The sequence below is a fragment of the Equus przewalskii genome, chromosome X (assembly GCF_037783145.1).
Source record: "Equus przewalskii isolate Varuska chromosome X, EquPr2, whole genome shotgun sequence".
Lineage (NCBI taxonomy): Eukaryota > Metazoa > Chordata > Mammalia > Perissodactyla > Equidae > Equus > Equus przewalskii.
In genome coordinates this window covers 90,322,623-90,338,047 of record NC_091863.1, presented here as the reverse complement: position 1 = coordinate 90,338,047, position 15,425 = coordinate 90,322,623, and the positions used below count along the sequence as shown (strand labels likewise).

General features: G+C 40.0%; 1 protein-coding gene across 4 annotated transcripts in view; it reads right to left on the bottom strand.

Annotated features, from left to right (window-relative positions):
- RTL4 (retrotransposon Gag like 4) overlaps nt 1–15,425 on the bottom strand; it is a 326,961-nt gene that overhangs the window by 236,556 nt on the left and 74,980 nt on the right. The gene's annotated exons all lie outside the window — the stretch shown is intronic.

Below are 15,425 nucleotides of genomic sequence, written 5' to 3'. Positions count from 1 at the left end.
CACTGAGAGTATTGAATCTTAACAACTAGACCACCAGGCTGGCTAATAGAATATCATTTGGCCATAAAAATAAATGAAGTAGTGATATATGCCACAACATGGATGAACCTTGAAAACATTATGCTAATTGAAAGAAGCCAGACACAAAAAGCTACATATTATATGAAACATCCAGAATAGATTAATCCATTGAGAGAGAACAGACTATGGGTTGCTAGGGGCTGGGGGCAGAGGAGAATGGGGAGTGACTGCTTAAAAGGTATAGCATTTCTTTTGGAAGTGATGAATATATTCTGGAATTAGATACTGGTGATGGTTGCACAACATTGTGAACATACTGAAAGGTACTGAGTTGTACACTTTAAAATGGTAAAATTTATGTATGTGAATTTATGTGAATTAAAAAAGAAAGGAAAAAGAATCCAAGTTACCACATTTAGTGACTTAATGATCTTTGGCAAGTTATTTAAACTCCTTCTGTGTCTAGTTTGTTTCCTCAAGTGTAAAATAGTGATAGTTGTAGTAATTACTTCATAGGATTGTTTTTATGAATAAATGAGAATATAGCTATGATGCCCCTAGCATAGTGCCTGGCTCATAGTGATCATTCAATGTGTTATTACTATTATCATAATAATAATTATTATCATTCGCTAGCAGAATGGGAATAAGTTATACCCATCCAAGTTTAAGGTGTTGCAATCTGCAGTTGGCCTACCTTGATGAGTATTTCCTTTCTTCTTTTTCTTCCTGAAGGGTATGTTTTCAGTTTTCTAACATCCTGTATTTTTTTATCCATGGCTGTGGCTGTCCGCTAGCAACTTGCTTTCTCATTTGTCTTCCCCCATTTGATTGGTAAGATTAGTGCCATTTTGAGTTCTTCTTATCAGTTTATGCTGACTATTTGGGAAGACACACATGGAGCTAAATAATATCCCTAGAGCCAAAATCTTTGGAGCACTCAGCCCCATCTGAAACTTTTCAGTGCAATGAGAGACAGGTCTATGTCACAAAATGTCAAAAACCATTCAAAAATCACTTGATGAGATCACTGAGGATAACATGTCTGAATTGGGGATGAAGGTCACATTTGCAGGTTTTCCCTCCTGTTGGTCTTTCAAAATGCCTATGCCCCTTTTTCTGTGGTGATGGGAGAAGGGAGCTGAAGTGGAAGGAAATCCTGAAATTCTTACACTGGGGAGGAAAAGAAGTTTGCCTTTACAAAATGCAGCCAAAGAATTCCACTTTGATTTGCGCTTAAGATACACCTTAATGCCTAATCCCATGGGGATAGCAGGCATAAAATCAACAAAATTATAAAACTCTTTCAAGAAAAACTGCTCTAGTCTTTTCTCTATGATACTCTAGGATGCCAGGAAAGCCACAGATGCCAAGAACGGTAAGGGGAGAGGAAGAGAGTGGAAGGCAAGAAAAGGGTTCCCAAAACCATATAATGTATCAGTCTTTAAAGTTAATGAAGAATCTAGATATGCTGAATCCAAGCCCTTTGCTCTCTCCATGGCACACATATGTCTTCTAATAGAAATATGTCAGAGATCAAGACTATTTTGATGGGAAGGAAGAATTAGGAAAGGACACATGCAATCTTCCAAAAGAACAGGCCAAGATGGGCCACTTGGAGAAGTACAGGTTACAAAGAGGCAGAAATGGCAAGCAGTAGAGCATGAAGGCCACACTTCACTTATTGCTTTTGCAATTTTTCCATCCACTGGATCATCATCATGTGCCATCCCTATTTTCCAAGACACTCCCTGCCCAATCGAGATACTGGGCATTATGGCACTTTGCTAAGCCTGCTCCAGGTAGTCTTACCAGTGCATTTGTAGAGTAGGGGGAAATGAATTTCCCTATTTTGCTGGAAGGCACGTTGTGATCCCTTAACTTAAGAGTCTAGCTTGAAGGTCAATACACAGACACTGTAGTCATAGCACTGAGTTACACATCATCAATTACCATATCAGGAACTAACTACATGCAGAAAGTTGGCCTCAAAAAGGGAAGAGAAGTCCTCCCGTGAGACAGCTATTTCATTTCCATCGCCTCTGGCAGTGCTTCTAAACCACTCTCAGACTTGTTAGCTCCAGGAAGAGAGAAATAAATTGATATCATATCTAACTATGGATGCTGATGTGAAAAGACAGAGAAATTCAGTTGTAAAGTGTTAATAACATTCACGAATTTCCCACATGAAGGGAAAAATCAGGAGAGGTTCCTGTGGCCTATACTCTCAGAGAATTAATCCCCAATGAGACTTTACTGAGTTTTAGCTCTCAAAGAAAGAAATGGAATTAGGCTTTGTTGGGAAGTTTGTTTCCTGAGGAGTTTTTCTAAGGATTAGGATTAGACAATATCCTTTGGGAAGCTGGATCTCTTTGATAGGCCTTTTGCTAAGTGAAAAGATTCAAGTGGCCTTTCCATTGGACCAAGATGAAATTAAAATGGGCAAGATGGTTCCAAACCTGGAAGCAATGCCCCAAATCTGAAAAAAAGATCTGTTTTGATCCAATCATGGTCAACTAAAAAAAAAGTTTAATCAACTAACATTCACAGAGAACCCACTGCATGCCAAGCACTTTTAAGCATTTTATAGGCATATGAAAGAAATTTAGAACAGGTCACTGTTGTCAGGAGCTTACACACTAGCTGTGAAAAAAGAAACCATGAATAGAAGTAAAAAGAATCAGGAAGGGGGAACTGACCAGGAGGCCAGGAGACCTGGGCTCCAGTCCTGGTTCTAACATTTACTTACTATGACCATGGGCAAGTCCATTCTGCTCTATGGACCTCAGTTTTCCCATCTGCAAGCTAAAGAGTATGGACTAGATCCTTAAGGGCCTTTCTAACTCAAACTTTTACTTAAAAATAACAAGTGAGTATATAAAAGAAGGGAGAAGATAATTGAACATCCTATGCTAACGAGGGTTTAGGGTTTTTTTTTTTTGAAGATGAGTCTCTTTTCTGTTCTAAAGGTACAAGGTATATTCCCAAAGCTTTGGGGTCACTGGAAGCTAAGGGCCATAAATGTCCAATGCAAGGGCTAGATAACATTTCCTCTCCAGTGTTCAGTACATGTAGTCAGGAAAGTTGGTTACTCATACTAAGACCTCCTCAGGGAAACTGTAGAGGGAAACTGCAAAGTTTCCAGACTCTCCTTTCTCATCATCTGCTGTCCAAATGCAGGAGAATTGAAAGAAGATTCCTATCAGGGCCATTACTTTGGCAGAGAGCCCAGCATCTGCCCAAGAATGAAGACAGTGTTTGGTGCTCATGAATAAGGCTGGCAAATTGGTATCCTTTGTAATATTGCTGAGGGTACAATGCCAACTTCAAGACAAAAAGGCCATAGGTAGCCTGAAGGTGAGGAGAAGACAACAGAATGGGAAATAGGATGGTCTATTATAGGGATTACAAGCACAGGGTTTGGAGCCAATCAGTCCTAGGCTCAACTCCAGCTCCAGAACTTTGAGCAAAATCCTTAATCTGTTTTTGAGCCTCATTTACTACATGTGTAAAATAAGGCTAATAATAATTATTGACTATATAATGATTATTGTAAAGGTTAAATAAGATCTTATGTATAAAATATAGGACATGTACCTGACAACTAGTAGTTGCTCAATAAATAATGACTGCTATTATTATCATCATTATCATCATCAATTTCTCTCCACAATGGCAGTAAAGACATCCCTAAATTATTCACATAAAAAATGACTTATCAAAGGTTATTGACATTAAATGCTAAAAAATCATCCTCCTTATTTCCTAGGGTTTCAAAGCCAAACTTCTTTGTTCAACACTTAATGTCCTCCACAATTTGGCCTCGTTTGGCCTCTTCACTTCATTAATCTTTACAGCCGTTTACCTGCAATCCCAGACCTACTCATTTACTCTACAAATCCTAACCATTGCTGGGAGTGTATTGGGAGCTTTATCTCCTCCATTGGGTTTGGTCTTAGTTGTTCTGCCCCATGCATAGTATCCAGTGAACCTGGAGTGATCCCTGGACTCATATTCCTGTGGCATGTCTGTTCCTTAATCCATGGTGATTCAATCTAGATGACTGAGCTTCTGCCTCAGTTTCCTGGTGAGAATGAAGTCTATCTTGTCTGTGTACCTATATCTAACCAGTTCCTTTTCAGGAAGATGGTTCTGTATTATGGAACCCTCAGCTATGATTGTGGTTCTTATTTCAACAGACTGATAATTGAGGACCAAGATGCCACCCTGTACTACGCTTTGAGTGTTGTCTATCACCTAGACCCTATTGCTCCTATGCCTCACAAACCCCAGCACATTCTTTTGAGTACTATATTGGACTGACGATGTTTCAGTCAAGGTCACAGAAGGAAACAGAAGGCACACTCAGAGGGGGTAACTGAGGAGAGTTTAATGAAGGGGCTATTTAAATGGGTTAAGAGAAACTAGCGAAGGATGGTGAAGCATCCTAAAGCTAGCAATAGCAGAGGAGCCTATACTATCTCCAGGCCTAAAGGGACAAGTGGAGACAGTAGTTACTGGAACCCAGAGAGAAAGACTCATAGCTGTGACTGTGGGAGATTGGACTCTCCCTTGCAGAACATTGTGGCCTTTGAGGGAGGAATTCAGCAATTGACAGGCAACATCAACCTGGGGGAATATCCTGACCTCTATCTTCTGCTGTTGTCTTCCATTGGCTATAACCCAACTGAGAAATCAAAAGGCAAAATAACCTAGCTGATACATCCATAAGAGTTAGCCTCCTGTGGCACAGAGCAGAATGCAGAAGGGTAAGGGCTTGATATAGAGGAACAAATAGAAAATATTCAGCACAGGCGGATACGTCTGTTGGAGACTATGCTGACAAGTGGATCAGTTCTGCCATTACCAGCTCTGCCCTGCCCAAACTTGAGGTTCCTGCTATCCCAATGTCCAATTCCCCACCCATCAACTGCAAGTTATGCTGGAGACCAGACCTTATACGTCCATCTAAATTCCCTCATAACATCATAATTCTAGCTGATAGATTGTTTCACAAGTGTTACAATTTCTCCAAATTGTATTCTTTCTGTCTGCGTTTCTACTCATTCAACAAATATTTCATGAGTTCTCACCATGTATCAGCCACTATGCTAGGTGATGGGATACAATGGTGCACAAAAACACACACATTATCTCCTTTCATGACATTTAAAGTCTAGTTGAAGAGAATAACACTAATCAAAGAACCACACTAACAAGTATAAGAGCTAATGGCTAGTAAGTGCTTATAACATGCCCTGCACTGTGTGGTACCTTTGTATTATCACAAATTAGTTATAATATAGAGCTATACTCTCCAGAATTACTTTCCCTGTGTGGTTCCAAGTTAGGGTTGGCCACTAGAGAAATTTGCATGAGATTTGAAAGTGGAAGTGAAGTAGCAGCCGTTTTCAACACTGAAGGTCATTGTGGGGCCAGGTACTATTTCAGTTCATGATCGTGGTTGCTAATCCACTGGCTCATCTCATTGACATGGAACAAAAGCTGAACTCACAGCTCCTCCAGCTCCCACAGAATGTCTTCCTTCATCTTCTCTGAGTCCTGGGCCAGGTACATGTGCAGATCTATTGTGAAGGGCACCAGCTTCCCCTGCAGGTCAGTCACTTCATCAAGGCTGGAGGTGGTGAAAGATAGGCACAGGTTCCAGATGTCCTTGTGAAATCCAGTGTGTCCTCTTAGGTTCCAATTTGTCTTTGTGCTCCCCAATTTCCCTTGCTGACTTTAGGCTCAATACCAAATGCTGAAATGAGCCCTATGGAAATTATTTAATTAGCTCTCATAATGTCTAATCCTTATAATAAAACCCCTTATTCTCTATTACCTATAGTGGCTCTGCTTGTCTGATTCAACCTTGAGACTGAGGTAGATACTGTCAGTATCTCTATTTTAAAGACAAAGATACTAAGGTACCGAGAGATTAAGCAACTTGCCCAAAATCAAATAATTAATAAATAAGGGGAGCCAAATTTTGCACCCAAGCGGTTTGGATTAAGAGTGTGTGTGTGTGTATGTGTGTGTGTGTGTGTGTGTGTGTGTGTGTGATTAACCACCATACTATCAGCCTCTCAAACCTCAGTTTGAAATTACGCACACAGAAGTAAACAAGTACTATGATAAAAAGAATACAATTCTATGACAGCACAGCATATAAGAAAGGAGTCTGAATAAGATTATATCTCTAGCTCTCTGTTTACTTAGCAATCCTATCTATCTATATGCTTGGAAAAATATATATATATTTAACAAAATAGTTGATGTAGGAGGAAAGGCCTAACCTAACTAAGTTTGGACAAAGGTGAAGAAAAAGCAGGAGCCTTTCCCTTCCCCTGCCACCACTGTTGGGATACAGTGGCTGTCTACTCCACAACAGAGAAACTAGCCTACCAAGAGCATAACTATGCAGAAGTTGTTAGCAGTGCTGAACATTGAAAAGAGATGGTACAAAATGGACTAGATTGAGAATCAAGAATATTGCCTTATAATCCTAGATCTACCACTGATTTGTTGTGTAACTGTGCAAGTGACTTCCTCTCTCTGAACCTCAGTTTCCCCTTTCTAAGATGATATGGGTGGACTCTGTGATCTCTAAGACTCCTTCTAGTTCTAGGATTCTATAACCAGTGGCCTTCGAAATTAGAGTCTGACCAGGTTTTCAGCTCAGTTAAGAAAATACTTTGGTAATGAGCTTGGGACTCCTGGGTGATTATTTGCAGACTCTTAATAGAAAACAAGATAACCAACATTCAGGTAGTTTTGCTGGAGCTCCTGAAGAGAAAGAAGGGATGACTGGGCCAGTTTACTTGATGATAAAACAGTCTTGCACTCACCAGCTATAGGCTATAAGGCATTTCTCTCACCAAGATCTCAAATGAATTCTCGTGTTGCAATAAAAAAGATGAACACATTTTGGCGAGGTGATCGCTTCATCCAAAAAGTCTCCTGGGGAACTTTTATCAAATAGCAGAATGTGAAAGTGAAGCATGATTCAAGAAAACCATATGACCTTCTGCCCAGAGAATGATGAATGCTTTCTGCCTTGGCCAGGAAGGAAAATACGAGCTAGAATTGACTTGCTCTCTTCTTTTGGGAGAAAGTGGGATGGGGTGAGGGCATTAGAAATTCCATTTTTAAGTCTGGATTCAAATCTTTGTATTTTCTTGATATGTAGGAGGTAAAAGAGATAGAATACTTGCCCTGTTCAATTATGTTTGTTGTTCTGCAATTTGAACAGAATACATTTTTCTAATTAAATTTTAAAATGATAGATTTTTAAGTAAGTGAGCAGATCAGGTATCGTGGCTAAGGTTATAATTTAAGCAGCCATCTCATAAATGAAGAAAGAAAAATAACAGCTATAGGTGGGGCATTATATCCTGAAGCATCTGAATCAGACAACTGAAAAACTGGGAGAAAAAAGTCTTCCTTCTATATTTAAAGAGAATGAGGTGATTTAAAGAGATTTCTCTTAGGTCCATGAAAACCAAGGTCCTAAAATTATATGGATGTGATTAGACCACATTGCTTTGACCTACAAGTCCATAATGTACGTTAACTAGTTCTTCAAGTAAGAGAAATGAACTGACCTCATTTAATTAGCATGAAGTAGTTTTTAAGGAAAAAAGAGGTTTAATTAACTGCTTATGAATGGCTCTATTTCAAAAGATGCAAAATTCACAGTTGGAATTTGTGTTTGGAGAAAAAGTCTATCTCATATCACAGGAAGCCTTTTTTTAAATCTCCTCTTTGCTTCTAGTTGCTCCTTTTGTTGTGGAATTGTTCAGTTCATTCATTCCTTCATTCATTCAAATATCTATTAAGAATCTATTTTACGTCAAGCACTGTGTTAGATATTGTCATATCTCTTTGGCTTTTAAGAATTGTATTTAGATGTTAAGCCTGCAAGGCTTGGACTTCAATGTCAATTTTAAGATTTTCCACTTTGCTTTGGAATTTCCTCCCTTTCTGGTTTTCCTCCAACCCACCCCTTTAATCCTAGTTGTAGGCTATCAGGAAAGGAGAAAGAGGGGTGTAGAATGTAAGATAGTGTAAGTGCAAGCCACATTTTGGAAGTGTGGAAGTGTCTTCCAAATGTCAAGACATTTTAATAACCATATATAGCACTCTACCACACCCTCAAACAGAGACAAGATATGCCACTGTTCTTTGGACTCCTTTAGGATTCTGATCAATGCCTGTGGACTGAAGTCTGCCACATTCCACAAAGGATAGACCAAAGTAGAGAGCAAATGCTTCTGCCTTAGCATTAGCATTTGTCTTTAACATCCCTTATTCACTAGTGCTGGCTTGCTGCTACATTGGATTTTCAGCTTCTAAATCATGCTCACCTACTTCTAGCATGGCACCTCCACCTCTCATCAACACTATCTATTCTGTTACCCTGCTTTTTTATTTCATAGAACTTACCACCTCCTACTATATTATATATTTGTCTGTTTACAATCTGTATAAGCCCCCTAAAGACATGGAAATTTGTCTGTTTTGTGCACTCAGTGCCTAGAATAGCGACTGGTACATAACTAAGCACTCAAAAAACGTGTTTAATAAATTAATGAATGAGTGATAACTTGCCTGTTCCTTTTTGCTTTACCTGACTCTTTGGGCCCTAATCTCCATGTCTCAGATGTGCAGCATCAACCTAATATTCCTATTCCTAAAGCATCAATCCTTTGCTTTCCCTACCTGATGTATCAACCAGATTCTGATTGGTGAACTGGACTCACATATAACCCAGGGAAGAAAATAGCTAAATCACCCAAAAACCTACTCATTTATTCATTTCTCCTTAAAACTATTGGTTATCCTACTGTACATGTGAGTACTTAAAATGTTTTTGACCTAAACATATGAAGAAGAAACATAACTACCCACCACAAGCCCCCTCCCAGTCCTCATCCTTCATTCAGGCTCTGTTTAGCCTTACTTGACTCACTCCGCCTCCTAGGCAACATTTGCATTTTAATAGGGAACACTTTAATGTCCTAGGCCTAACTCACAGAAGTGAAGAACTATGGGCCACATTAATTAGGGGGCAACAGAAACTGGGGACCATTTTAACCTCCTGTCAAGTCACTCTATCTGGCCTCCTCTTCCACCAGCACGTTGGGTAGGCCATGCTTAAAAAAGACTTTAGAAAATATTGAATACCGGGAATCTGTTCTTCAAGGAGGGATCAATCTGACCAGCTACTTTTTTCTTTGCCAACTCTTATAGCTTATGTACACTAGACCAAGAACTCCAGAGGACCCTTTTTTCTACCAACAACGTAAGAGACTCTTCACTCTCTTTGCTCCTGTTGTGTGTTGAGGATCTATTTTCTCAGAAGTGTGTAGTCAGAGGAGAGAAATATGATGAGAACTGCATTCCTATTAACTTCAGAAGTATCCTTGTTAGATGTTAATCGTTCCAGGGAAGCGATGTGGGAGCTGGGATTGCAGTGGGGGGAGTTTCACTTTGCATATGCTATCACAGATGAGATTGCTACGATGCCTAACAATAAAGTAGAAGGGTTGAGGGTGGGAGATCAGTTAAACAGGCAGGTTTTTTTTTAAAAATAAACTATGCATTTTGGAACAATTTTAGATCCACAGAGAAGTTGCAGAGATGGTACAGAGAATTTTCATATATCCTTCACTCAGTTTCCCCTACTGTTAACATCTTATATAACCATGGTACACTTGCCAAAAGCAAGAAGTTAACATTTGTGTATTCCTATTAACTAAACTACTGGATTTTCCCAGTTTCTCCACTAATGTCCTTTTACTGTTTCAAGCTCTAATCTAGGATCCCATATTGCATTTAACAAATAGTTTTTTGGTAAAACATGAGAAGATCTAACCAGGAGGCCAAGTGTAAGCCAAGCTCATTAGGGGAAAACTGCTCACTTGGGGCTCTTTTTTTCTGACTGCGTATTCTGGTTAGTCTGCACTGCATGATGCAGCCAAGGGGAGCTTGGCTAAACAGCAAAATCAAAAAGGACACTGCAAGGGGAAGGACAACTTTCAGATAATAGAAGAGCACGAGGGAAAATAAAAAGAACAACATCATGTGCCAAGCAGAGATTAGGTGGACAAAGAGGAATTTGATGGCCATTTTCCAAGAGACTCCAAATTCAATAATCAAAGTTTCTGAAAATGCATCAAGGAGAAGAAATCACCAAGAATTCAGTAGAACTCCATAATGAACACAGTGGCAGGGGCGTGCTCAGGCATGAAAAGGCATTATGGTCAGGCTTTCAGGCTGATACACAGAATGAATTCCCTGCTTCCAACTCTATTAGTAAAGAATGACAAACCTATATTATCAAGTAGCTATGTTAGGGTTACTAAATCGGAGTGTGCCAAACACATGGAATGCTCTAGACCAGGGGTTTACAAACTACAGCCCTTCAGGCAAAATTGTGCCTGCTGACTGTGTTTGTCAATAAAGTTTATTGGAACACAGCCATTTCCATTTGTTTACATATGGTTACTTTTACACTACAAAGATAGAGTTGATTAGTTGCCAGAGAGATCCTTGGCCCAGAGAGCCTAAAATATTTACTATCTGGTCCTTTATAGAAAAAGTGATCTAGATTTAAAAAACATATAGCAAAATAAGGGCCTGAATGATCTCTACCAAGTGGAAGCTGTGCAATTGTCAACCAAAATGTGCCACCTATGTCAGAGGTCTGGTGCGTGGCCAGTTGCATTTTCAGTGAGGAGTGAGGCTTCCCTGGAGACTCTGGGAACATCAGACTGCTGGGCCTGGCTTCTACCCCGGTCCCCAGCTGCCGGAATCTCTAATTAAGGGAAGATCACCGAACCATGGAAAGGCTGGATGGTTGTGGAAAGGGGGAAATCACTCCTGACCAACGCTCTGAGAGATCTTTCCAGGAGTATGGTAATATTGAGGAACAGAAATAAGGGAAACCCATGGATATAATCTATTTAAATATCGTAATGTTATCTTTTGACAAGGTTGTATCTGAGGATGACCTTAAAATATTAGATTACCATCAGCTAAGATACTATTTTTACTACTTTCATCTTTATTGACTACTTAGTGCATGACCCTGTGGGATTACAAAGAGAAGTTAAACCCAGTCTATGCCTCATGCTTTTAGTGAGGAAGAAAAGACATGCATCCAACCACATATAATAAAAGCAAAATAGAGAAGGTATCAAAATGTCTAAATGCCCCCATTTAGTCCCAATCCCTTCTCACTCCTAGAGCTGCTCTGCACTTCCTTTCCCTATAGCATCCTTCTACCCTTTTCCACTGTGCTCTCTGGAACCACAGTTTCATGGTATGCAAACTCTCCAGCATGCTCAACCCCTTCACGTAACATCTCTTTGCTTAACTGAAATCTGCCTCTAGCACAAGCTCCCTGCTTCCCCTCAAGAGCTCATAAAAGCAGGCTGCTCATTCCCGTACACTTCAGAAATCATACAACCATACTTGCTTTCATTGTCTTCATTTTAGAGATGAGAAAACTGAGGCTTAGACTTGCCAAGTAACTTGCCCAGGGTCACACAAGCAGTAAGAGGAAGAGCTGGGATTGGAATCCAGCTTGGAATGATTGGAGCACCATATTCTTTACCACCACACTAGACAGCCTTTCAGATCCTCTATATTCTTCCATCATCACTTGTTGCTAAAATTGAAACATTTGAGAAACAATAGACTTTAGAAAAATTATTTTAGGATCAGGTACTTTCCTAGAGTACGCGATGCAACTGCCTGATAGCTCTGTAGGGGCAGTAGGATTTCACAGGCTCATATTATGTTCTAGCAGTACTGTTACCTGCCTACTCTTCCTTCTCGGAGCCAAAACATTGTCACCAGCAATCTAATTACAGTTTGTAAGACAATTCTTGTCTGATAGAATATCTGCCAGGAGCCATATGGAAGTTGGAATCAGGAGAGGTCAAAAGAGATATAACCAGGAAAGCTATATGAGGAGAGTCTGGAAGAATGCTGGTAATTATCAGCGTTTCCTAATCAATCAGATCTAGTACTCTGATGTGCTGCAAATAAGTTACAGGTTTGCTGCTATATTGATGTTGTATTGATCTCTCAGCCTCAAGGTCCCATGCTGATTGCTTCTGGGTGCTACAAGTCTCATCTTGGTACACCAGAGCTCCATGGAAATATTTTCTACTTATGTTACGGTTGCAGCGCAGGGGTTTGCAAAGCACTGGCCTTGAAGATGGCTAAACTTATATTCTGGCCAACGAAGATTTCACTCCTTTTACACAATGTGCAACCCCTTCTTTTCTCCTGGTCTTCTGTGATGTCAGAGGCCCAGTGTGCTTTTCAGAGGATTTGAGAGAGTAGAGCATGAGAAGTTTGGAAGAGGAGCAGAGTTCACCCAGAGTGAGGGGAACTGACGGCACTCAAGATGAACTGACGGCTGGCCTTTTAGAGCAATTCTAGCTCTCATGATAAATCTTTTGTTCAGCATGCAAGACAGGTGCACAAACAGAAATGGACCTATTGACAAATAGGTGAACTTCTCTGCAATACTTGCATCAGTCAGATGAGCCCTGATTAGATGTGTGCTGATATCTTGGGGGCTTACCAAGATGCAAATAAGGTGATAGAGAAATAGATACACAGATGAAGGGAAACGGTCTTAAAGGCTATACAAGAAAACGTTGAGTGTTTTTTTTTTTAAATTTCTTTAGGCTTTTCTGTATCTTCTCATTTATTTTAATATTGAGTATGCATTTTTCTGATAATAAAAATAACAGCAATAAAGTTATTTCCATTTTGGAAAATGCTACCAGAACAAATAAAGTACTACATGACCTTGGATACATCCAGACTTCACTTAAACTCAGTTTCCCTACAAAACAAGGATAATATCAGTGCCTCATAGGTTGTTATTAAGACCAAAAGAAAGAGTAGTAGACACATAGCAGGAACTCAATAAATGTTTCTTTAAAAAACAAGCCCTCTGAAAGGAGAGTGTCAGTGATATAAATATAAGGTTGTTTCTGCAAAAGATAAAAACAATAGAAGCCCCTGAATTCAGGGTCAGACTGCTTAGCTTTTGTGCCTCTAGAGGTCAGGAAAAAGCAACAGATGAAGCAAATTAAGTGGAATGAAGAAACTTATTCCCAAGGTGGAAACTTACCGAATTCTATTAACACACTTTGCTGTGCCACTGTTCACACCTATCCTGCTTTAACTCCTCTGTTTTTCTTTTGCCTGGTGATATGAAAGACTTAATAAGCCTAACAGGTTCCCCAAGTTTGTCACTGGAAGATACATCTTGTTAGATGTAAATCTAATACACAGATGGAAATCTGCCCTTTTTGTCACTGACCATAATGATCTGAGACTCTCTAAATGGACACAGGATTTGGCTCAAGCCGATCTGACCTATTGCACCCGCAAACTCATGGTCTGTGGTATATTTTTGCTCTAAGGAAGTTTTTGTCTTATCTCGTTACTTCCTGTCAGGTGCACAAAGAGAGAAGCTTTCAGTGTGTTTACCTTTAAACAGAAGAAATCATGTAATAGAACAGAGTGGGGAGTGCCTGCCAAGCCAACAGCAGATGAGCAGCTGCAGCAGAAGGGGAACGTACTCAGAAAGTCACCCTAAACCAAAAAAATAACCAAAATTACTTATGTAGTAGTTACTGTGCATCAGGCCCTACTCCTTTTTTTTTTTTTTCTGAGGAATATTCGCCATGAGAGAACCTCTGTGCCAATCTTCTTCTATTTTTTTGTATGTGGGACACCTCCACAGTGTGGCTGGTGTGTGGAGTAGGCCTGTGCCCAGGATCTGAACCCACCAACCCAGGCTGCTGAAGTGGAACAAGTGGAACTTGAACCACTTGGCCACGGGGCCAGGCCCCAGATCCTTTGCTTAATACTTCACCTATATCAACTCATTTAATATTCACACAACCTCATGAGGTAGGTACTTTTATTATCCCATTTTACAGATAAAGAAATGGAGACTCATTCAGGCAATCCAGCTAATGAGTGGTAGAACCAGACAGCCTAATTCCTGGGTCTCTCCTTGTAAACACAGCACTACATCACCTCTATAGGAAACAAAGTACTTTCAAACACTGGCTGCAGTTAACCTGAGTAAAAGAGAAACCTCCAAATTGTTCCTTCTCAGTTTCTCATGGCAGCTTTTCTTTTTGGACATCCATCTTTATCCCTACTAACTCACCTCCTCTAGCCTGCAGTCATCCTAACTCACACTTACTGACACTTGAGATCTCCAAAAAGCCACTTTAGCAGAACGTTGTCTCCAGCAGGTCCTGAAAATTAACCCCCTACCTCTTCCTTGCCTTTTCATTCATCTGCGTTTACTGGATCTTGCTCCTTGGTAGTTGCCAATGTACAAAAAAAGCTCTGTCTCTGGTACACTTACTACTCTCCCTCTTCTTGCCAACTCAGGTCATTCAAGAACATGGTCTTTTATAGGAAATGAGAAAGGGAACTAAAAGAATTAAACACCCAAAGAATGTACTGCACCCTATCTTTATATTCCCAAGTCATGGACCAAGCAGCTACACTGGCACTTAGAATATTTTCATTGGACAGAGCCTCTGAAAGACATTGCTGAATGATACTGATCCGAAGCCATTACTAATTATCACTTTTGTCAAGAATGCTGTATTAATTACTCTTTAGAGCTTTTAAGAAAGGGCTGATCCTTTGGATGGAGGAGGTTTGAGCAAGTCGACTATTCTTCAGGTTACAAATCTCCTTCCTCCTGAAGAGTGCTGTATTTTTCTATATGAATTGATTTTAATGACCATATATCCCATTTTTAATGAATATGTTCTCCATTAATGTCATGTGAGTGGAAGGCAAAGTGCTGCAATTCTGGCACTACTGGATAGGAAGGAAAACTTAAAAGGCCCCTGACAATACACCTTCAGGACCCCACCATCTTGGGCTGGAAGAACATCTAAAGGCAAAGAAAGGAAATATTTACAGTGACAGGTCAGTCACAGTGCTCTCTGCAAGGTCTTTCTTGGTTATTACCTGACTGTGCAGGAGGAGTGATATGAATACAAAGCCAAAATAATGAAAAGTACAGCAAATAAACTAGGGTCAACAATATGAAAAATAAAAGCAAGAATAGATTGAAGTTAGTGAGCTCTGTCTGCAGGGAATAAGATTTCATACTGGTCTCGGCCCAGCAGGAGACAGATGATTCAAGCCGACTGGAATCAATCAATCCAATTCTCCAAGGATCTGATGAGGACTTACTGTGTGCCCAGCTTTGTGCTCAGAGCCAGGGCAGGAGGGAAGAATGGAGGTGGGATCTGAAAGGAGGATTAAAAACTAAGAAGAAATAAGGAAAAAAAATAATAAGCACTTTCCTTCAACAGGTAGACCATTTAACTGGG